Source organism: Manis javanica, chromosome 11 (genome assembly GCF_040802235.1).
Source record: "Manis javanica isolate MJ-LG chromosome 11, MJ_LKY, whole genome shotgun sequence".
Classification (NCBI taxonomy): domain Eukaryota; kingdom Metazoa; phylum Chordata; class Mammalia; order Pholidota; family Manidae; genus Manis; species Manis javanica.
The window spans coordinates 63,965,921-63,991,041 of NC_133166.1; the positions used below are offsets into that span (position 1 = coordinate 63,965,921).

The window sequence follows — 25,121 nt, forward strand, 5'->3', positions numbered from 1 at the left end:
GAAAACAAATCCTGCCATTTGCAGCAACATGGATGGAGCTGGAGGGTATTATGCTCAGTGAAATAAGCCAGGCAAATAAAGACAAATACCAAATGATTTCTCCCATTTGTGGAGTATAACAGTGAAGCAAAACTGAAGGAACAAAACAGTGGTAGACTCACAAACTCCAAGAAGGGACTAGTAGTTACCAAAGGGGAGGGGTGGGGGAGGGTGGGTGGAGAGGGAGGGAGAAGGGGATTGAAGGGATTATGATTAGTATACATGGTGTTGGCAGGGGGGTCATGGGGAAGACAGTGTAGTGCAGAGAAGACAAGTAGTGACTCTGTGGCATTTTACTACACTGATGGACAGTGACTGCAATGGAGTATCAGGGGGAACTTAATAATATGGATGAATGTAGTAACCACATAGTTTTCCATGTGAAACCTTCATAAGAGTGTATATCAATAATACCTTAATAAAAAATTCTTACAAAAAACAAGAAAAGAAACTGAATATGAAGTTTCAGACTTTCCACAATTGAAAACACCAGGCTCAGACAGCTTTACAGGCAAATTCTATCAAACAGTCAAGCATCAGATAATTCCAGTCTCACACAAAAATTCTAGAGGTCAAAAAAAAAAGATAATTACCAGCTCATTTTTATGAGATGAGTAAAACCTTAATACTCAAGCTAGACACAACACGATGAAAAAGCTAACTATCTCACTAGTGAACATAGAGACAAAACTCCAGGCAAAATGTTAGCAAACTGAATTTTCTAATGAACAAAAATGATGACATGTCATAACAGATTCAATTTATCCTATGAATGCAAAGTTGGTTTGACTTTGGAAAAGAAATCTATGTAATTCACCACATTTGGCACATCAAAGGACAGATGCTATATAATAATCTCAACAGATGCAGAAAAAAGTGTGCAATAAATTTGCACATTCATTCATGAAAAGAGTCTTAGAAAACGAGGAAGAAATATTTCTTTAGCCTAGTGAGCAGTAGCTACAGAAACTCTGGTGCAAACATTAAAGCATGAGGAAAGACTGAACACATTCCCTTTAAAATCAGGCACGAGACAAAGATGCCTGCTAATACCACTCTTAGGCAATATTATATTGGAGGTCCCAGCCAGCACAGTAAGACAGAAAATAAGATAAAACAAATTTTTTAAAAGATCAAAGGATATAAATACTGGAAAGAAAGAAAAAATAATAAATACTTGCAAATGATCTCATTGTTCCATGGATAACCCAAAAGAATTTAACAATAAGAGAATTTAACAGGGCAGGTGGCTACAAAATCAACATAGAAAAATCCAGTATGTTTCTATGTCCCAGGAATATTAGAAAATGGGAATAATAAAAAAGATAGTGTTTACAAGTGCCTCATCCATAAAATGTGGAAAGCAGTGCCTTCTTCAACACTTTGGTGTGAGGATTAAGGAGCTAAGTAAGGAAAGTATTAGCAAATGCAAAATTCCTAAGTTAGGAAACATTAGTTCCTCCTGCTCCTCCCCACGGCCCTGTTGCAGGCACCCTCTTGGGATTCCATGGCAGGACTCAGTTCACAGCTTGGCCTCAAGGGTTGCAGGAAGGCAGGCATGAGCGGCACCCATACCCACCATATGAGGGAGAAAATGACCAGGGCCCCAGGAAACAATGAGGTTGGAGGGATGATCTCCATCTGGAAGTACTTTCCTGGGGGCCTTGAAAATGGGCAGCATTTTGATACTCAGAGAGAAGGGATAGAAGGAGAAGCCAGTGTGAATAATGGCTAGAGGTGAGAACATGGGAACAGTGAGATGGGGTGGTGGCTGCAGCCAACACCCCTAGTCTATCACCTCCCCCCATGCTCTTTCCCATGCTTGCCTCGGAGCCCAGCAGGGCCGCTCTTTCCATTTCATGTTCTGCCCAACCCTGGTGGCTTCTCCAGAGCTGGCAGCTGTCTAACCTCTGAGGTTTAGAGAGATGCCTCCTGTCTGCTGGAAAAAAATCTCTATAAGGTGTTTACTGCAGGGACCCAGGGTGGCTGTGAGCCAGGCTGAGTGCTGACTGAGGACTTTGGAAGGAAGAGGGAGGGGGCCTGGATGTTTGAACAGCCGGGTGGATTGGGGCTGCCATCTCCCCCATTCCTTCTCCCTCCCCTGCTTCTGGGCTCCAGTGCTCCTTCCTACCTGGGGCTCTGGCTGTAGAACAGTTGGCTAATGGAACTCTATCATTGCAGGGCATTTTCTACCCTCAAACAGGCAGATGTTGAAAGATAGTGTTTTCTGTGTTCTCTAAGTGGGTTTATGGGTAGCAGGACTCATGAGCATACAGGCAGAACTGTGTCATGGGGTTCCACAGAGAGCTGGGTTGGACACCCAGCTAAAACCAAATATACCTATATGTAAATCTGTCCAAAGTTACAGCTAACTTGCATTAGCACAAAGGATACCTTCTTTACAAAGGATACAGGAGATACCAGGTTTCCCAACTTCCTGGCCTTGGAGGGTGGCTATCGGGGCCTGGAGCTTGTGCGGAGGTCCCAGTGATGGCTTCCCCAGCCCCAGACTCCAGTCACATCTCTCCAAAAAGCCAGCTGAATCCCCCATGTGGCTGCAAAAATGGCCTTTTACAAGCCCTTCTCCTGAATCTAGAATCCACTGAAATCTAGCACAGTTCTTTGTACAAAGTCCATATTGCCTTGCTCAGCCTTCACAGGGCATCCCCATGGATGGTCTCTGTGGGGAAAATTCAATTTCTTCTGGCCAGGATCCTCACCTGAACCTAAACTACTTGATGATTTAATTGGCCTGCTGCTAGGCTACTGCTTCCATACCCGTAGGCAATAAGCTATCATTGACTGAGTCACTATATAAAGAGCTCTGCCCAGTGCTCTGAATGGAGGCAGAGATGGAGGATTACAGATCTGCAGACTGCTGGATGCAGACATGATTCTAGTGCTCTACCTATTGCCAAGAGAATAAAGCTGGGTAATAAACCCTTTTACCCCAGGAATGTTCATTGTCGTTCCTCAGTCTCACTGAATCCATAGGGAACTTACCCAGGGCTGAAACCCACTGGCGAAACAGTCCCTCTGCAGCCACCTTCCAGTGACCGTGGGTCCTGAGTCTTATCCCCTATTGCAGAGCCTGGGCGGGGCTGACCTTGTGAAGTTCTGTTCAGGCCATCTGCATTGCCCACACAAACCCACGCACTCAGAGGATCCCCTGTAGTGGCCAGAGTCACTTTCAGTGAGAGGCGTCAAGTGAGTGACATGAAATGGGACTCTCCAGGAAATTTCAGAGAAGGTCCATCTGATTCACTTTAACCTGGGCAAAGAGCCATCTTTGCTGGTGGCCTGGAATAAGCAGCAGAATCCCTTAGAAAGTATACAACCTAGAGCGACTTGCATCTGCCTCCTACAGGTGGACAGGCTTTGAAAGAATACACAGTTAAGCTCAGATCCCACCCACACTGCTCTCCAGTTGTGTAAGTTTGCTGAACCTCAGATTTCCATCTGTAAAAGGGGGATAGACTTCTACACGTGGGGTTATTGTGAAGACCGCATGAGACATAAATGGTCACATATGGGTTTGCTGAATGTTAGTTCCCTTCTGGCCTCCCCAGTTCTGACCCCAGAGCAGTGATGGGGGAGGAGCAGTATTGGAAATTCCCATGCTAAGCCCTGGCCGGAGAGCTGGGCTTTCCTGCCTCCCAGGGAATGGCATCCCTGCCACTATTTTTCCAGGGCTTTCCAGCTCAGTTCCTACTAGACCCTGGGGTGTGGGGAGGGGATGGCTGCAGGGATGCAGGCAATGAGCCCTGTGAGTTTGTGGACTTTGCCTTTCTCCCCAACCTGGAGCGAAGTGGAAGGAAACTCCATAGGAAGGAAAACCACTTCTGCTTCCAGCCAACTTTGCTTCCTCTTTCTTTTCACCTGCCATTGGCTGCAAGATCTTAGGGGCAGAAAACTACATGGAGGCTGAGAAATAAGAGAGGCCAGAAGTGTGGGGAAGGCATTCCACATTCAGGCCAAGCTTCTGGGTCCCCAAGAAGAAACTTAAAATCTGGGCACTCGGTTCTTTTTCTCCCTGGCTGCTGCCCTCCCATCTCCCTGTCCCCATTGTCTCCTCCCCACTACCCATCTCCACCCATTCACTCACACAGACTGGCAGGGGTGGCACTAATCTGTTGTGCCTGCCCTGGGCAGGCCCTGGACACATGAGGTTGGTTAAGCAGGGGGCTCCTGACTCCTCCTGCCCTCCTGGGGAAGGCAGCCACAGAAGCATGTCCCTCTGACCAAGCAATGCCAGGTCCAGTAACTGGGAGGGAAGATGACTCCTGCCTGGGGCACTGGACAGGAGTTCCCAGGGCAGGGGCTCCTTATGAAGCCGGGGCCTTTAAGGCTTGGGAGTCAGTGGTCCTTTTTTCCTCCTTAAGTGCTGACCGGATCACCCTTCTGGCCACAGCCCTGTGATCTCCCAGTGTACCTGTGCATGCCAGACATAGATATTCATGCGTCAACAGCAGAGAGACAGCAAGAAGTAATAAGCAGGAGCCACACAGCTGGGCCTCAGCTTGGCCACTGCCCAGAGATGCAACCGGATAAGTCAGTTAGCCTCTCTGAGCCTCAGTTGTTTCATCTGCCAAATGACCATGAGAATGAAATGAGAACTGAGAGCTAAGGAAGACCACAAATGCAGCACAGACAAGGAAGGAAGTGGGCCTGATGTCATTGTTTCTACTCTTGTTCTGATTGTCCCAGGCCCGGGGAGCCAACCCTTCTCTTGTCCTAAAAGGGACCCACGCAATTCTACACCCAGGTTCCCTCTCAGCTCACTGCAGAGCCAGGCCAGGAGTATGGGCTGTCCTGACACACTGGGTCCTGGGGAATCCCACTGCTTGAATTCCAACCCCAGCTATATGCTTCCTAGCTTGGAAGTCTGGGAAATGTCTCATCTTCCTGAGCCTCATTCTTCTATTTGTACAATGGGGTTAACAATGGTGCCCACCCCAGAGGGTAATTTAGATTAAATGAGATTGTACACATCAATTCTAGGCCCCTAGAGTACATGTAGCACTTGTTACACATTCGCTTTTAATGTTTGCTTCCCAGATTCTCCTCCTCCCTTCCCAGATGCCTGTATGGCCTAGCCCAGGCTGGAGTAGGACAGGAAAGGCAAGAAAAGGAGGTGTCAGGTATGTTCTGATCAAACCTGGGCTTCCCAGGTTCACAGCCAGTGCCCTTCTTCCAAACCTCCCCAGAGACTGACCACATCTCAACTTCTTTCCCAGGCTGAGGAAGGCATCAGGTCTGGAGCTGCTGGGCCAAAAGTTGAGCCCCTTGGAAATTACAGGTAGGATGATGCTCTTTTGTTTCTTTATTTTCTGACTGGTTTTCCATGCTCTACTGGTTGGTAAATAGTTTTAATATCACCCCTGGTTATAAATCTGGTTCAACTATATTTATTGCTTGTCCATTCTGCATGTTCTGGTGTTAGGTTATGTGTAGTGGGGGGACCAAGGTGACTCAGCATGTCCCCAACCCACTTAGAGAGCTCAGAAGGAGAAGACAGATGCACAATCCCTCACCCTACACACCTTCAGACAGGGTGAAGAATGCAGTGTGTGTGAAGTGGAAATCAATAAAGTTTTGTGTGAGGGTAAAAAGCAATGATTAGCCTTGCTGAAATAAATGGAGGGGGGCGGTAATCTTGGAAGGCCTCCAAGGGAGGCATTATTGGAGATGAGTGTTAGAGAGTGGGGTAGGATTTCTTCCGCTAGAGAAGATGACTAGGATGTTTCAGGATGGGGGAACAAGCAGGACAAAACACATCAAGCCTTGAGGTGTGGGCTGTTTGGTGAAACACAGGATTTGCTGCAGGAGGGGTTTATAGTCAAACCAGAAAAGGCACCACACATTTGATCCCCAAAGTGGAACTGATGGTGGGGCAGAGGTGCCCTCAGATTTTCTTCCTATGCTAGGGCCTCTGGGCACAGTTGCTTAGTAGCAAAATGGGGGTAAATCACATCTTCCTCATAGGAACACTATGAAGAATTAAGAGAGTGCACAAGTAAGGCTCCTAGCTCGCTCTAAGTACTCATAGAAGCTGCATCCTTCCAGTATTTCTCTACCTGCTTCCCAAGCACAGACCAGGCCCAGCTGCAGACTTAGTGCGATGGAGTGAGTTGTGGACTTGACCCTCACTGTAGTGTAAGCTCTGAAAGGCAGGGGTGCCATTAGGTCCATTCAACAAACATTTACTGCGATACCGCAGTGTGTAGCATGCAGGTCCCCTGAGGGGGCACAGTGGTAGTGCCTGGTAAGTGGAGAGAAGGATGGAGAGATAGGAGGATGGGAGGAGGGATGGAGGGGGATGGAGATGGATGGAGGGCTGGTTGCCTAGGTGAAGGAAATGGGGGTGGGGGAAGGGATGGACGGAGAAGGGAGAGAGGGGAAGATGGAAGAAAGGATAGAGGAAGGTGTGGGGTGATGGAGAGATAGACTGATGAAAGTGTGGAAGGGTGGAAAGTAGATGGAGGAATGAGGGATGGAGAGATTGAGAGAGGCATAGAGAGCTGGATGGATGGATGGATGGGTGGGTGGGTGGATGGATGGATGGATGGATGGATGGATGGATGGGTGGGTGGGTGGATGGATGGTGGTTGAATGGGTGGGTGGCTAAAGGGATTAATGGTTGGATGGATGAGTGATGGTTGGAGGATGAGAGGGAAGCATGACTGATGGGCTAGGTGAAGGGATAAAGGGGTAGAAAGTTGGGTGGTGGGAAGGATGGAGGAATGGAAAAATGGAGGGATGAAGAGATGGAAAAGTAGAGAGGGAATAGAGGAATTCTACCTCAAGATTTTTCTAGAAATTATCTCTAGAAATTTCTACCTCTAGAGGTAGAGGTAGAAAGAGAAAGGGAGAGATGAATGGCAGGAAGAATGGAGGGGAGGAAGATGGATGGAGAAATGGAGAGATGGCAGGCTGGATGGTAGGTTGGATGGCGTCTTGCCAATGGGTTTCAGCCCCAGGCAAGTTTGGATTCAGTGTGACCAAAGAAATGACAGTAGAACGTTTCTTTGGGGTGAAAGGGTTTATTACCCGGCTTGTTCTCCCTGTGGGAGGTCAAGCACTGTTCATCTCTGCCTCACCCAGAGCACTGGGCCAAGCTCTCTATATAGTGCAGTAATAGCTTATTGCCTACGGTGTGGAAGTAGTAGCCTAGCAACAGGTCAGTTACATCATCAAGTGGTTTAAGTTCAGTGAGGATCCTGGCCATAGGAACCCCACCTTCCCCACAGATGGGTGATGGGGTAAACAAATGGATGGAGAGACAGAAGTCTGGTTATCCTCTAAGGAGTTTACCTTTACCTGTCCCTGCAGGGTATATGCCTGTTTGATTTGTTTAACTTTATGGTATGCTGTCTTGCCTGAGAGTTTCAGTCCCAGGCAAATTCACTATGGATTCAGTGAGACCAAGAAATTACAATGGAGTGTTCTTGGGGTAAAAGGATTTATACCCAGCTTTATTCTCACAGTGGTAGGTCAAGTACTAGAACCATGCCTGCATCCAGCAGTCTGCAGGTACACAACCCACCTCAGTCTCTGCCTCCACCCAGAGCACTGGGTGGAGCTCTTTATATAGTGATTTGGTCAATAATAGCTCGTTGCTAACAGGTGTGGGAGCAGTAGCCTAGCAGTAGGCCAATTACATCATCAAGTAGCTTAGGGTCAGGTAAGGATCCTGGCCATAGAAACTTCCATTTTCCCCATATATGTTACTTGTTTAATTGAAACCAGTGAATGTGGACATGCTTTGGAAAGAAAACATGCTTTGCAAATAAAACATACTATTTTATCTCCTCCTTGGTCAGGAGTAGGAGATCTCTTGAGGAAGACAAAGAGAAGAGAGGCAGAGAAGCCTGCTAGAGGAAGAAGTAGGAGAAGCCAGCTCAGCTGTTCAGTGTAAACTTCCCACCCCAGTGGCGTATGGGGAACACATGGTGCCCTCCCTCCTGGCACCAGAGAAACATCATGCCAGGAATGCTGGCAGCTGAGGGCACAGAGCATTCCCAGAGGAACTGTTGGCTGTTGGGCAGAAGGCAAGTGTTTGAAGCTACACATTGGGTCCCAAGGGACTGTGAGAAGCTGAGAAGAGCTGGGTTCCAGGCTCCCCTTCCCCAGGGCTCTAGGCACAGCCACCCTTCCAGGCTTCTAGCAGGGACCAGGCTCCCATCCCTCCAAGCCCTTGGAGCCCACCTAGTTCTGAGAAATTAACGTTGTGGAAAGAGCCCTGAACTCAGAATCTACTCTGCTGCCCACTCACCACGGGACCTCCGACATCACTTCTTTTCCGGGCCTCAGTTTCCACATTGTTCCAACAACATGCTACCCACTAGAGGTAGTTAATGATGAGGTTTTTATTACCAATTAAGAAAAACAAGCATTGTATATTGAGCTTTCCAGAAAGTCCAGTTTTCCATGTAGAGAGTTGCCCATTGTCTTGTAATCATGCCCACCTTCTCCTTACATTTTTTACCTTAAAGAGTGCTATTTCCTTTATGAAATAAGGGCTAGTAATGGTAACCTTGTCAGAAACCCGCCTTCTATTTTTGTAATTTTTAACTGGGTACACAAAACTTCAAATTGTAAACCACTAGATAAGATGATTCCTAAAGGGCCTTCCAGGGCTGGATAGAATTTTCTGTCTTAGATGTACCTCTTCCCTCACATCCTCCCCCACCAGGAATCTGATTTGGAAGCTTGATGCCTACAACTTCCATCTTGAACCTTCCACCTGTGCCTCTTGGGGCAGCAGCAGCCTTGAGGCTCAGGTGCAGGTTGGGGACACTCTTTGGGGCCAGAACTGGGCCTTGCCTGCCCTCAACAAGTCATCTCAGCAACATCTGATGCTCAGTCCATGCCCCCACACACACCCCTCCATCCGCCAACCCCCACAGCCAGCTCAACTGGGAGCTGTTTACTCTAGAGAGGTGCCCCAGACAGGATATATGTGGGTTGATGATTTCTCTCTGTGTACCTCATTGCATCTGGAGAGAATCAAGTTCAAATTAAGCAGGGGAGCAGCTCAGCTGGACCTGGTGGCCAGATCACAGAAGATATGATTGAAGACTTGCTAGTCTCTGCACATATGTACTGGCTGGTCTGCACCCAGAGTGCTCACAGGCCCTGCCAAACGGTGGGTGGGGAGTCCATTAGGGGCAGGAGGAGCACAGGAATCAGAGACATTCCCAGGTCAGGCCAGAGCAATACTCTCAGAAGCCCCTCCCAGGACATAGCTCCGTCTTCATTTTCTGCTTCTTCCAAGATATTCCCACTCAATGCCAGCTTCCCAGTACTGAAATTTGCAAAGGAAACATCATGGCCAGCCCCAGGGAGACAACCAGCTCTGCACTTTCTTCCTGCCCCATGCTCCAGCTCTGCAAGGTCTCTGCCTCTGAGCAGACTGCAGGCTGCTTGGGAGGCCAGGGAGCTGCAGACAGGCAAGGCCCAGCTGGGCTCTCTGGTTTCCTGGATCTGAGAGTTTGCACTCATTTATTATTTAGCAAATATGTCTTAATCACTGACTAAGGGATGTGTAAAGCACCCCAGAGGGTGGGGTGGGAGTATGTGTTTCTGTGTGTCTGTGTGTCTACGTGTGTTTGTGTGTATGCATATGTCGGTGTGTATGTGTATCTGTGTGTGTCTGTGTGTGTGCAACGGGGTGAGAGGGGGTTTCTGAGAGGAATCAAGTAGGGCGTCTGTGTCCCAGCTCTGGGCTTAACCCCAGCAGGTGTGTATGTGGGGAAGGCAGCTGAATCCATGCTCATGAGAGCGAATGCAGAGGGCGCTGGTGGCAGCTCCTGCTATGCGTCAGGCCCTGACATGTGTCAGCAAGGCCAACCCCAGAACAGGTCATCAGCCTTTATTTTCCTAAGCAGTCTTGATGTTTTTGGAAGAGGAGGAAATGTGGAAAGGCTTAAGTTAAAATTTTTTATTTAGTTTTTTAATTGATGGTACCCCAGTGAAAAATCAGCTGCCCTCCTTCTCTAGCCTTCAGTTTACTGCCAAGAATCACAAGCTCCTCCTGAATCTGGATTCATGGGAGAGGCTGTCTTGTCTTGTCCCAGGGGTACAGTCAGTGCTAAAGCACCCAATGCCTATGGGAAAACCAAGCTGTAGACTCTGCAGGGCCTCAGGGATCAACTGGCCAAACTCCTTCCTCCACAGACTAGAAGAGAGACAGAGAGAAGTAAAGGGACCCCAGATCGCTAAGACAGGTGAGCCCAGGGATGGGGGCCCAAGCTGGAACCCAGGCCTCCTGACTCCCCTCCAGCATTCTTTCTCCTGAGCTCATGGCTTGCATAGCTGCTGACCACGGGCAGGGGGATCCCTACAAGGCTTGGGACCTGGGCAGTGCTGGGGCTCTCAGCAGACAAGAGCCACATACTCAGCAAGACCTCTGATCAGTGAAGGCCTCCTGGGTCTGAGCCAAGCAGGAGCCTGTGCTGAGGCCCCCAGGTGGGCCTCACTGGATGGCTGGAGGAGGCCCATTTCCTCGTCTGTCTCCCCCTGAGACCAGACTCTGAAGGTGAGGACTGAGGGGTAGCCCCACTCCAGCGGCTTGTCATTGCTGGCAGGTGTGGTAGCCTCAGGCCTGTGGTGAGGATGGAGCAAGCTGAAGCCTGTATGTAGTTCACTTAGATCTGGGCCTGTACAGATGCACCTCTCAACATTAGAATGAAGAGAAATATGGCCACTGCAATGAGTACCCCATGACCACCCTGGCCTTATTTTCCTCCACGGCACCTAGCAATACCTGACATTCTAGATATTTTACTCCTTTCTTTATCATCTCTATCATCTCATAGAGAGATGTTCTACAAGGACAGGGATTCTTAATTTGTTCATTACAAATCCCCAGCACCCAGAACAGTGCCTGGCACAGAGGAGATGCTGCATGAAAATCTGTTGAGTGAATGGAGCAAAGGAATGAAGCACCAGCTTTGAACTTGAAAACCCTACCATGCGTGTCTCAAGGTAAGGAGTTGTGGACTGAACGAGGAAGTGGGAGGGATAGCAGTGTTGCCCTGAAGAATGTTAGGGTTAGGCTGGTCACAGGGAGGGTCCTCAGCTCCATCAAGGATGACAGAGACCCACCTGGGCAAAGAAGCTGGGGGAGGGGGCTCTCAGTATCCAGTTGGGTTTCCAGACACTGAGGCTGTGGCTGCTCTCCTGGCCATTGCCTGGTTGTGAGGACAGGCCCCCTGAGAACTCCTTCCCCTGGGGCAGCCCTGGGTAGGCTCTCTGCTCTGTGCCCCCTGGGACTACTCCTGTGCCCTGCAGTCCCTGTGCCTCTGGGTGCCCCTGTGCTTAACCCACCCCCATTACCATGGACTCCCCTATTGCCCGAGGGCGGGACTGGCTGGTCAGCATCTGCCCAGCTCCTAGCATAGAGCATCATAGGGCCCCAGGGGATATTGGAGGTGTGCAGAAGGAGCCAAGTAGTAAGTGCCCTCCACCCACTTCCCCCTACACCCTGAGGTGGAGGCTTCAGCACCAGCTGCCTCTGGCCTTGCTGTCTGCCTCCTGCCTCTGGGCCACACACCCGCTCCGTGCACAGCCTCTGGGAAGCTCACAAACGCCCATCTGCGGGCCCAGCCCCAGCATCTGCTCCCCATCCCCAGGGTTGTCTCAGCCCCTGTCCCTTCACCTCCCATTAAAATAAACATCCATTGAAGGGGATTTCCTCAGGGTGCCTCCCCCTCCCAGGGCAGCCCCAGCAAGGGCTTGGGAAAATGCCTTCCTGCCTCTGCGTTTCCTTTCAATTGTCCTTTTCCTTCTACTTGCTTGGGGCAGGGGAGAAGGGGCCATACATCTGGGCCAGTCCAGCTGTTTCCCTAGCAGCCCCGAGCTGCTTTGGAAATGAGGTGACAACCAGCTCCCCTCAAACCAGGCAAAGATTAAGTTAACAGGTTGTCAAACTTCGGGGGCCACCACCTCTGGCCCCTGGGCTGGCTTGCTCCCTGCAGCCAGTGGAGGGGGAAGATGGGAGAAGAGGGGAGTGTGCCCCGGCCCAGTGGGGTGCTGGGACATCTCAGAGCAGAGATTCAGGCCACCTTCCAACTGTCCTCCCCCACCCCCTTTGATCTTGTTTCTCCCGCAGTTTCAGTCAGTGGGCGGCTCTGCTGTGTGACCTGGGCAGGCCTTCTAGCTTCTCTGGCTTCCTATTTTACCTTCTGGAGGTAGGGCAGAAATAATGAGGCTGAGCGGGTGCTGGATTTCCACCATTATCAAAGTCCCTTTAGAATCTGCGGCCCATCCATCAGGCCCTGCGTTCACACACTGGTTCAGTTAGCAAACACTTACTTCCTGACTTCAGAATGTGCAGGACCAGGTGCTAGAGATACCATGACGGACAAAGCGCTGAGCCAGCCCAGGGAGACAGACAGATGAGGAAGAGACAAAGCTAATTCAGTGTGATCAGGGATCTTGACAGAGGGGAGGCAGAGCACTACAGGGGGTCTGTTGGGTGTTGGGAGATCAGGGAAGTGTGAAATTTGAAAGATAATCAGCAGTAGCCAGTAGGAGAAAGTCCTCATCAACCTGAAGCCGGAGAAAGTCCTCATCAACCTGAAGCCGCCCTGCCTGGTTCTATGGAGAGACAGAACCAATAGGAATAATAGGATATAATCAATCACACACACACACACACACACACACACACACACACACACACACACACACACACACACACACACACACACACACACTCCGTGAGTGCAGCTTAACTGGAGACTGGAGGATCCACTTCCAAGGGACTCACATGGCTAGTAAGCCAGTGCTGCTCTCAGCTGAGAACTCAGAGAAACTGAGTGTGAGTTTTGGTGGGGAGGGAATGATAAAACCAGCGGGGGTAAAGTGCCCCCAAAAGAGGATCTGAGTGACCTTTGCACTATTTTTAGTTTTGCAACTTTTTTTTTGTAAATTTGAAATTGTTTCCAAATAAAAGGTTAAGAAATAGAAGGGTTTTTAAATAAATTCTAAACAATGGAAAACATTGTTGTTACTATAATTAATTTCACAATGGTCAAACACCAGGCAGTACTCTGTATTATTTCAGTTTTTGGAAATTTTTTTGAAACTTATTTTATGGCCCCCATGGAATCATTTTGGCAAATTCCATGTGTCCTTGAAAATAATTCTGTCACTATTTCATGTATTTTTCTGTATACATCAGGCATGGCTTGTTAATCATGTTATTCATATCATCTACTTACTTTCTGAGGTTTTTTTTGCCACTTCACTCTATAAGTTACTGAGGAAGGTGTATTAAAATCTCCCACTAAATTTATTGGTTTGTCTGTTTCTTTTTGTACTTCTCTAATTTGTTTTGGATTATGCACTTCTAGGTGCAGATATAAAATAAATAGACATCAATAACAAAATAATCCAAACAAAGCTACTTCCTCCATTATCCTCCCTGCCTCCCTCACAGCCAATCAGTCTTCTCAAAAGACTTTCAGTTTGGCTCTGTGTGGTCTGAGGACTGCAGCATCAGCCTCACCTGGGAATTTGGTGGAAAAGCAAGTTCTCTGCTCCACCCTAGACATGCTGAATTGAACTCCTGGTAGTCGGGGCTCAGGAAGAGTAAATAAGCTCTGGGTGGTTCCTAGGCAAGCTACATGTTGAGAAGAACTCAACTTCATCACCTGCCTTGTCTGTGCCTTTCAGTTATTCTTCTTTCCAGCCAGTCTGGCTCCTACCCCTCACTCTTCCCAAGTGAAGATGGCTCTCATCAGGCTCAAAAATGACCTTCTGGTTACTCAACCCAATATGAATTTTACCGCTCAGCAGTGTTCTACCTGTTGACCATTTCCTCCCTGAATTTAGAGAAAAATTCCTTGTTTCCTACAAAAATAATATATATGCTTATTATAAAAATTAATTACTGAATACAGACCTAAATAATGCAAAAAAATCACCTCAGTCCAATCATCAAGACCAACATTTGATTATTAACATTTGATTAATATAACTCCACACATTGCTTTATGCATAATATGGATAGAAGGATTGATAGATAATAGAAAAGTAGAGAAATACACTCTAATAATATGATAAGAAATATCCTATTTTAAAATATAAAGTATTGCATTTGATTTTACTTAACTTTAACAATATAAAAACAAATTCAGTGGGGAAAAAGAAGCTGACCTAAACAAATGTGAAAAACAGTATTTTGACTGTATAGTGTAAGGCTGAAGAGGAAACACTGTACACAGACCCTGTATTCACATTAGTTTGCTTCCCAGGGATGCAGGTTAGCCATTCTAAAACTGCTTTACATCTATAGTAGCACCAAAACAAATAAGTGCAGATTATCAGAACCAAGGTTTTCAATGACAGAGAAAAAAATTACAAATGAGTGAAGGGGGAGTCCTGAATGAAAGTTGCTATGCTGGATTACAATGAAGATGTTAGTATGAAATCATATTGATTATAGTATATATACAGGCAGATACAGAAATAAATATAGTTATGTGTGTAAACATATATTTCCTAGCTCTGTCTACAGAGAGGACCAGGAAGCAGTGACATCCCAGTAATATTAAGCATACCTAGCATCCAGATCTTGACTTCTAAATACCATTTTTCAATAAAAGGAGCCAGGACTCCCTGGAGAAATGGCTGATTCTAAGACTGAAAGAAAAATAATATAAGATGAGCCTGGAGCATCTTGTAGTGCCAGAAAGTAAGAAAGAGCTTACCAAAAAAAACCAAAAAAAGTATGGAGGCATGTGATAGGACACAAGATGCTCAATGTCATAAGTCATTAGGGAACTGCAAATTAAAACAAGAATGAATTGTTTTAATTCAGTAATACCACTACAGTAAGACAGTAATACCACTACACACTGTCAGAATGGCTAAAATGTAAAATGCCAACAACACCAAATTCTGGCAAGGATGTGGAGCAGCAGGAGCTCTCATTCATTCCTGGTGGGAATTCAAAATATTATAACCATTTTGGAAGACAGTTTGGTGGTTTCTTACAAAGCTAACATAGTCTTACCATATGATCAAGTGATTGTGCTCTTAGGCATTTACTCAATTTATCTGAAAATTGTGTTTACACAAAAACCTATACGTGAATGTTTACAGCAGGTTTATTCATAGTTTGCAAAGCTTGGGAGCAATCAAGATGTTCCAGTAGGCAAATGGATAGGGGGATGGGTAAAGACACAATGGTACATCCAAACATGGAAATGTTCAGCAATGAAAATAAATGAGCCATCTATCCACAGCAGACATGGAGGAAACCTAAATGCATACTGCCAAGTGAGGGAAGCCAGTTCAAGATGGCTACGTACTTACTGTATGATTCCAACTACATGACATTACAGAAAAGGCAAAACTACAGAGACGATAAAAAGATCCTGGGGCTAGGAGGAGGGAGGGATGAAAAATAGAGCACAGGGGATTTGTAGGGCAATAAAACTACTCTGTAGGGTATTGTAAGAGTGGATACATGTCATTATACATTTGTCAAAACTCATGGAACATAAAACACTAAGAGTGAATGCTAATGTGAACTATGAACTTCAACTAAAAATAATGCATCAATATTGACTCAGCAGTTGTAACAAATGTACCACACTAATGCAAGATATTAACAATAGAGGAAACTGGGGGAGGTGGGGATGGTGGTGAAGGAATATATGGGAATTTTCTGTATTTTCCACTCAATTCTTCTTTAAACCTAAAACTGTCCTAAAATATCATTAATTCAATTAAGAAAAAAGAAGGGACACTGGAGCCAACCTGATAAAGCTCCCAATGGCCAAGGCTGGAATAATTTGGGTAACAGAATAATGATAGTACTGACTATAACCCAAAGAATAAAATAAATATTCACGAGTCCATATTGACATAAACAAATTATTAACTAAATAATAAATCACGGAAAAAGGACAAATTTTCCTCATAGAAAATTCCAAATAAAAAATATAGAAGTAATGAGGGCAATCGAACACAAAAGTAATAATTACTTGAGGCAAGATCCACGGATGAATGTTCCCAAAGTATCTCTCTAAAAGTATTTGTTAACTACTGTGGTGGTTATAATATATGTATCCACAAATTTGTTCATACTCCTCCCTCTAGGAGGTGGAGATTAATTCCTCTACACTTGCATAAGGGCTGGATTTAGCTACTCACTTCTGTCAAATGAGTATAGAAGGGGAAAAACAATTTCTTTTCACAGAGAAACCTGGCAAGCCCCACCTTAACCAAGTGATCAAAGTTAATGCCACTACTAAGTCATGTTGATGCATACGTCCTGATAGAACACAAGAAAGGCATTTTTACTTGTCTTGCTATTTGTCTCCAAAATCTATAGTGTTCATCTCACCATGAGAAAACCTCAGACAAACTCTAACTGAGGGACGATCTACAAAATACCTGACCAGGACTCTTCAAAAGTGTCAAAGTCATGAAAGACAAGGAAAGCCTGACAAACTCTCCTACTGGAGGAGATGAGGGAGACCTAACAACTAATGTAATGTTCTGTTCTGGATTGGATCCTGGAACATAAAAAGGAGACTCGTGGGAAAATTGGTGAAATCTGAATAAAGTTTGGACTTGATTACGGCAAATATGGCATGGTTAGATAACATGTTGACATTAGGGGAAGCTGGGATATATGGAGAACTCTGCAATTTTTCTGTAAATCTAAAATTAATACAAAATAAAAACCTGAAAAATAAATCAGTATATTGGAACATAAGAAATTTGCTAAATTTTAGATAAAATTCTTTTTTACCGCAAATGATAATAGATTCTCTCAAGCCCTTCAAAGTTAAGAAACATGATTATGTAAAATATCATATGAGATTGGAATGATTTGTTATTTTAAAAATGACATTTTTCCAACTTTATCCAAAGTATTTATCAATCCTTGATGAGAAAAATTAGGAAATTAATATTCACTCTTTCTCCCCCTTCTCTCCTCTATCTTCTAATTCTTTTTAGTCCTGTTAATATTATTGTTTTATTGTTGATGTTTACAACATTTACACTGTTCTCTATACTCCAAATTCACCATGATTTTTATTTCTACATTTAAATGGATTCAGTCTTATCACCAATAGGCTTACCCTGGCTTGTCCATTCAGAGCTATTTATTTTGAGAAATCCCTTTACTGACTAGATTTTATTGCTCAACTGTTACAAGGAGTAAAAGGCATCCTTTCCCTAAGTTCTTGGATGCTTGGGGATGTTTTTTGGTGGCCTTTTCTCTTTGAAAGAAACTGTATTGGGGTACAGATTCCTTAAGTCGCAATTTCTATCCTTTAGGGCCTTGTGGATGTTGTCACCTGACCCCAGCATGGTATATGTCTAGAGAGAAGTCTGCAGCCAGCGTGGTTTCCCTCATTCATGTGACTCAAGATTTTTGCCTGCATTCCCAAATGATTCTGTCTTTAACCTTGGAGTTCAGAAACCATTAGATTATCATGCTTGAGGCTGATGGTTCTGAATCATTTTCATGTTTTGACATTCAACTCTTCATTTCAGGAAAGCATTTCCCCATTATGTTACAATATTTTTCACTATTGTTCCATTTGTTTCATTTTTCTTTTCAGGAACACCAGTTCTGCAAATGTTGTATCTCTGGTCTGTCCTCTGTGTCTTTTAGTCTTTTCCATAACTATTTGTTATGGGCTGATTTGTGTCCCTGTAGGTATGTTGAAGTCCTAACCCCCAGTACCCCAGAATGTGACATTACTGGGAAACAGAGTCATTGCAGATGTAGTTAGTTAAGATGAGGTCATACTGAATTAGAGCAGGCCCTGCATCCAATATGACTGGATGTCTTTATAAGAGGAGAGGCAGAGACACAGAGACAAGAATGGCATATGATGATGGAGGCAGAGAACAGTGCTGAAGCTGCCAGCCCAAAACACCAAGCATTGCCAGCCATCACCAGAAGCTGGGAGGGCTGTGGGCAGCTTCTCCCTCGAGCCCTCAGGAGCCAATCCTGCTGACACTTGGATTTTGGACTTCTGGCCTCCAGAACTATAAGAGCATAAATTTCTGTTAAGATGCTCAGTTTGTGGTACTTCATTTAAGCAACCCTAGGAAATCAATATACTATTTTATATGTGTGTTCTTTTCCTCTTATTTTTGTGTTTTTCTCCAGGTGTTTGCTATGTGCCCTTCTCGGTGCTGCTTCTGTTTATTCTATGGGTTGTTTTCTTATTTTCAGTATGTCTTTTTAATTTCTAAATGTCTTTTATTTGTTGCTTTCACTTCTTTCCTGAGTGCCACCAACTCATTTTCTTTGTCTGTTGTCTCATAATCTCTTTAAGTCACCTTGACTTCTCTTAGTTATTCACCTGCAATCTCTTTGAGTCCATGGAAATCTGTGTGCTTGAACATTTTTGTTTTAGTTTTTTTGTTTTTAATAAATCCTCTTGCAACATAAGCTCTTTTGCATTTTGCTTATGTTTCTTATATACATTTCTTCCCTTTTTTTTCAATCCTACAATGGTTTTTGTGACCATCACCCTGCTTAGAGCAGGCCAGCCACTGAACCACTGGCTGGGCAGGGATCACACTGCTCTGTGGCACTGAACTGGGTCTGGACTGGGAAGTGTTGCCTTCCCGGACTGCACTCAGCCCAGACCCCGTCAGCCACTGGGTAGGCCTCTCAGCTGTGCATGGGGAGGGACACTCTTCCTCATGGGGCTCTGTCTCCTCTCTTGTTTGAGGTCATATTTTATAGAATTTGGCAGTATACTTTCTGGTTTAATAAGAGATGGAGGTATTGCTCTTTTTTGTTTTCTTCTCCAAATTATTCTTATTTTCAGTGGGCTCTGGGTGCAAGGAGCAGGGTGATAGGACTTCAATCTGCCATTTAAATTCCTGCATTCTTTGCAAACTCTCTTTCCTTGGTTTCTAGGACCCAAAATACATGCCGAATTTTCATATTTTCTTGCAAGTCACCCCTTCCTGGTATCCCTTGCCCCCTCCTCCTACAGCCAGCCATTCAGTGTAGGCAGAAAGGAGATGCCTTGCTGAACACCACAAAACTGGTAAGGGGAGGAGCCAGGATCCTAACCACAGGCACTTTGGCTCCATCACTTCCCCTGAGGAACCCCTGTGCCATCCTCACTCCTCAGATCAGAGTCCCTGAAATAATAACCAGGGGCTTGCAGAGTGAAGTGAGCTGAGCCTTCTTTCATCAGCTACAGGGCCTGGGGAAGAGGGTCTGTTGGAATATTTTATATATATTCTGTTCTGGATAGTGATTCACCTGGAACGTTATAGGGATTGCAGTGAAAGGAACAGCAGTTTAAATATAAATAAGCCTGAGGAAACTGTCCCCAGGTCTGGTCCCACTGAGAAGCCTCAGGAAGCCCGGTGCTTCTGTCTGGTGCCATGTATCCAGCCAAGGAATAGATAAGAGAGTCTGGGGGCAGTGAGGATGGAGAATGAACCCAGGCCTGGGATCTGTGAGTAAGCCCAACTCTGCCATTGATTGATCTGTGGGGCACCTTGGGACTGTCGACCTCTCTCACTTCTGTGTCTCCATTTTTCCAAAGGGTGAGGCGGCCTGGGAGTACCCTGAGTCCCTCTTGCTCCCATTGCTCAAGGATTCTGGGCTCCCTTCCGAGCTCTGTGCTGGAGGTTTGCCCTGCACCTCATTCCTCCTATAACCCAGCTCAGGCAGCTGGGTGGGCTTATCCTTCTCTAGGGAGTGTGTGAGAGGCTAGGGCTGGCTACACAGCACTGGGGCATTCATTTCTGAGACCCTCAGGTCACAATAATCATTCACTCTTCTTTGCCAGTGGACATGGGGCTCAGTAGCTCCATGAAGGAACAACTTCACGGTCCTGTGAACTGGGATTTCCCAGGGCTTTGAGGGAGCCTCTCTGTCCAAGGGCAGTTTTGTGGCCCAGCATCTGGTCCTTCAGATGCTCCAAGGGCAGACTCTACTTATCCCAGGAACAGACCTCAAGGTGGCCTAGAAGCAGCCAGTGGAAGGCTAAGTTACACGCCCTAGGTGAGACTTGGGCTATGGTCAAAGGCTTGGGTAACAAGCAGTCTTTGAGTTTTGTCTCCAGTCACTAGACCTTTTGATATTCCTGCCATTGTCTTCTTCTTTCTATCCTTACTGATGAAAAAAGAGGACAGACTTTTCATTCATCCACTGATCCATCTATCCATCTATTCAACTATCCATACATCCTCTACACATCGCCCATCATCTTCTGTCTTTTCATCCTTTTACTCATTAGCCATCCTTCCATCATTTAGTCATTGCCATCCCTCCCTCACTCTGTACACCCCTTGTTCAAAAGACCATAGGCTTAAGAACAATAACAACAACTATACCACTATGAACTATAATGGCCACTGTTTATTGAAAGCTGACTATGTGTCAGGTGCTGGGTTAATTGCTTTACTTGCATGATATCATTTAATCTACCTCTATCCAGTGGGTTCCATTATAGTTGAGGAAACGGAGATAAATAATAACTTAAGTACTTCCGTGGGGAGACAAATATGAAGAAGATACCATTTCTCTAACTTCCAGTGCTCACCATGAAGTGAAGGAGACTGAGCTGTGAAAATATAGGGCATCCATAAGGTCTAGAAGCATAGATAATTATATATACACACACACACATACATATACATACATACACATATATATATATACACACAAATGTATATTTTATTTACAGGTTGAAGATATCCTTGACGTTATATATATTTATAGGCACTCTTTACAGTAGAAATTCAAAGCCATAGATGCTCCAACAAGACTTTTAAAAAAATCCTGCAGAAGCACTGCAAGAGAAGAATGTGGGGAGGAGAGGGAAAGGTCAGGGGAGGTCAGGGGAGGCCTCACTGCAGAGGTAATACTTGAGTTGCATATGATTTTGCTAGGCAGAGAATGACTTAACAAGCAGAGGTCACTGCAAGTACAAGGGAATGGAGGCATGAACTGAGAGGACTCAATTAGGGAAACAAATAGTTTTTAGTATTTGGAACAAAGGAGTCATAGGATAATCTGGGCAAGATGCAGCTTTCAAGAAAAGCCACCCTGGGCCTATTGGGTCATTAGATTGACGGGGTCTCAGAAACAAATGCCCAAGGGCTGCCCAGCTAGATGCTCTATTTAGGCACGAAAGAATATCAGGTTACAATATAACCTATTTATTATTATCGCATTTTATGAGTGGGTATATATTTATAGAGTGAAGGATATTCTAGAATCTTAGTATTAGGAAGGAAAGGACTCAGCTCAGTGTCGCAGGGAAGTCAGATACAGTCAGACAAGAGACCAAAGTCAAGAAAGCAAAGTAAGTTTTAATACACTCTGCATAGAGTCACAGAGGGGGCCTGCCTAAGATAAGACAGGCAGGCGTTAATGCTCGTTCTGAGGCTTCTTTTATGTGGTTTTGGCATGGCAGAGAGGTCCTTGATTGACAGCTGTCGGTTCTCTAGGCTTGTTCTGATTGGTGAAATGGGGACAGGGGCTGTGCTGTGCTTGCGCCTTTGATATTTCTTATCTGGGGGACCTTGGACATTTCCTGAGTCACCCCTGGACACTGTGGCTTCATCTGATTAACGCTTTGAGTCATTTTTGGCTTTCTGGTTCCACCTGATCGACTCCCTGAATCATCTTTGGGGGACTCTTCCTCCTTTCCATCCTGCTCATTTCTGTCTTTCTGCCTGACATTAGCAATGGAGATTTCTGGGCAGTCAAATTTCAGATGATTTTTATTTTCCTCTTTGTACTTTCTTCCACAATAAGCATGTGGAAGCACTGGGACTAGGAGTCAGGACACCTGGGTTCTGCTCTCCTTTTGGCCCCTGACTTGCTCAGACACCCTGAGCAAGCGCCTTCCCCTCTCTGGCTCTCTGCTCCCTCATCTGGAGAATGAGAATGGGCCCAGTGGGTTTCAAAGTCCCATCTGGACTGGCTGCTCCAGACAGGGGTTTCTCAGACTAGGGACTGGAAATGTGTTCTTGGGGATGCTTGCATCCTGTGGAAAAAATTTTTAAATGCCTGCATGCTTTCATTCTGATAATAAAAACTCTAAGAAATGAGTTCATATACATAAAGTACAAAAAATTATATCTGGCATATAGTAAACCCTCCTTACATGTGAGGTATTTTTATTTAGAAACAAATGCTCTTGCCATTTATCAAGACAATGCCTCTCTTTTGCAATGAGAATTTACAATGGAAAGACATCTTCCTTGAGTAAGATTTTGGTTCTTGGGCCAGTACTGGGCCTGTGAACCTCAGAGATCCCCAAGACAGGTTTTCTCCTCTAAAGGCTACACACCAGTCAAATCTGAATAAGAAACACAGGTCCAGGGCCTAGGAAAAGCAGGGCCTGGATACCTGTTGTCTCTGCTTGCACGACCTACCTTCAGTGGGGTGACTTGCTTTTTCTGAAGTTGGCAGAGACCTTGGAAACACACGTACCTTTCCCAGGAAAATGAGTCCCTGGGGAGGCCTCCAGGCCCACAGGCTCACTCTAGCACCTGTGTTCTGTAATGTAGTCCTAATTGAAATCACATTAACATTATGATTCCATTATGGGGAACAAGAGGCTGGCTGCTGGAATGCGCCCCATGGGGCCTAATCAGCTGGACTGGATCATTTATAAAGGACTGTGCATCTGCTTGGAGCTCAGTGTTAAGCAAGGCAGACGGGGCCTATTCATTATTAACAAGGCTTTATGCATTTGTCAAGGCAGGAGTACAGAGCTGGCCACAAGAGGACTCTGATGGAGAAGCATTAAGGCTCTGACTGCAAATGCCCCATCTGCCTTGCCCATTGGTGGAGCCTGAGATGCCTTCACCCAGGTAATGGTGACCCCTATTCCCTAAGTCTTCCCTGTGGTACCCCTCCTGTTGATGGGAGAGTATGAGTAACTTGCCTGAGGTCCCATAACTAATATGTGGTAGAGTCAGAATGTGAACCCAAGCAAGTTGGGTTTAGAGTCCACATGCTTGCCCTACTTTCTGTACACAGTCCACCCCTTGGAAGTTCATATGCATCCTGGCTTGTACCATTGTACCACTAGGTGTTCCAGCAACTCCACATCTTTGTAGCTGTGATGTAATGGAAAAAGCACTGGAGATCAGCAAAGGAAATCAGAAAATGAGGCTGGAATTTCAGCAACTCTACTCATTTATTTCATTCATCGCTCTAACTCTAAGTAGCAATGCTGTCTGTGCTGGGCACTGAGCTAAGCGCCACAACTAAAAAGGCAATTGAGACCCAGTCCACACTCTGGAGAAGCTCAGAACTACTTGGAGATTCCCTGCTTTCTACAGGAACTTTGTGCACTAAGCACTGTGTATGTGTGATCTATTGAATACTTAAGTAAACAAATGAATCCTTAATTATAATGCAATGTTGTAGGAATCATAAATGAGAAATTAATGAACTACAAGTATTCCATTATAAAATATAAGTATATAAAATTAAATACTAAATTAATTAAATATGATTGAAGATGATATTTTATGTTGGTTAGAAGTATAGGCTACAGAATCCAACAAAACTTATTCTAATCTCAGATCTATTGCTTAACTGTTGTGTTGACCCCGATCGTATTCTTTTACCTTTTTATGTCCACTCATGCTTATTCCTTCTGCCCTGGCTTGTCTTGGATATGGGGATGAGGCAAAGGACAAGCAATATCGACACCTTGTAGGAAAGGATGTTGCATAGCCACCAAATATGGCTTTGGAGTTGGGGAAAAAACTGTTGGTAGGAAGTGTGGCAGTTGAGAGCATGAGCTCTGAAGACTCTGGAAGGCTCTGAAGAATGGACCTGGTTCCAAGCCATGGCTCTGTTTCAATTGCTGTGTGACCCTGGTCAAATAGCTCTACATTGGGACTCGCAGTTTCTGTACTTATCAAATGGTAGCATATACCTTACAAAGCTATTACGAGGATTAAATGAGATGATGGATATAAAGCATATAGCATATGGTCTGAGACATAGTAAGTGTTTCAAACAAAATCCCTTCAGCTATCATTTTCAAGTAGCACCCAAGCTGTGATGGGAGCATACTTAGATCTCCACCAGCTGAGAGGCCTTAGGCAAGCCTCCTGGTCTTTCAGACAGTAAAATAGGGGTGGTAAGGCCAATCTGATAGGATAACAGATGTGAATATGTTTTGTAAGCAGAAACACAGTGCACAAATGTGTGATTCTCCTTATTAGCTACTGATTGTCTTTTAGTCCAGGACTCCGGTATAGGAGCTGGGGAAAGAATACCTGGTCTCCTGCTCTCTAGGGCACTCAGTTGGCTGGGCGGAGGCATTGTAGCAACTCAGATGGCCCCATGTCTCTGGTATCATGCAGCCTCTGAGAAGGGACAGAGTGAGCAACTGGGAAGCAGTCTGTTCACTGAGCAGGAGCACAACCTCTCATGTATCTCTTTTTTTTCCACCCCACCTTTTATCCTTTTTTTTTTTTTTTCCTGGTAAGAACATTTTAGTTCTACTCTCCTAGCACATTTTGATTATACAATAAAGTATTAGCAATTATAGTCACCATATAATATATTAGATCCTCAGACCTTATTCATCTTACAGCTGAAAATTTGTGACCTTTTACCAGCCCCTCTGTATCTCCCCGACCTTTCTACTCTCTATTTCTATGAGTTTGTCTATTTTTTTTAGACTCCACATATAAGTGATGCTGTGTGATAATTTGTCTTTCTCTGTCTGGCTTATTCCTTTAGCATAATGCCCCTCAGGCTCATCCACGTTGTCACATAGGACAGGATTTCTTTCTTTTTATGGCTGAAAAATATTCCATATTTTTTTGTGTGGGGGAGTGTGCGTATAATATTCTTTTGATCCATTCGGCCAGTGATGGGTACTTACATTGTTTCCATACCTTGACTATTGTGAATAATGCTGAGATGAACATGGAGTGCAGTTATCTTTTCAAGATAATGGTTTGTTTCCTTTGTGCATATACCCAAGAGTGGGATTGCTGGCTCATATGGTAGTTCTGTTTTTAATTTCTTGAGGAATCGCTATACTGTTTTCCATAATGGCTACACCAGTTTACATTCCCATCAA

At 45.2% G+C, this 25,121-nt stretch overlaps 2 long non-coding RNA genes across 3 annotated transcripts in view; one reads left to right on the forward strand and one right to left on the reverse strand.

The window, feature by feature from the left end:
* The window catches only part of LOC118968054 (uncharacterized), a 53,810-nt gene that overhangs the window by 25,542 nt on the left and 3,147 nt on the right, over nt 1-25,121 (reverse strand). The gene's annotated exons all lie outside the window — the stretch shown is intronic.
* LOC108394756 (uncharacterized) lies at nt 253-25,121 on the forward strand. 2 transcript variants are annotated; one of them, XR_001852504.3, is made up of 5 exons: nt 253-5,180; nt 5,277-5,338; nt 10,913-11,028; nt 22,769-22,881; nt 23,103-25,121. It is a non-coding gene; the product is annotated as an uncharacterized lncRNA (long non-coding RNA). The 2 variants fall into 2 exon arrangements; XR_012122685.1 differs by lacking the exons at nt 253-5,180; nt 5,277-5,338 and adding an exon at nt 10,198-10,268.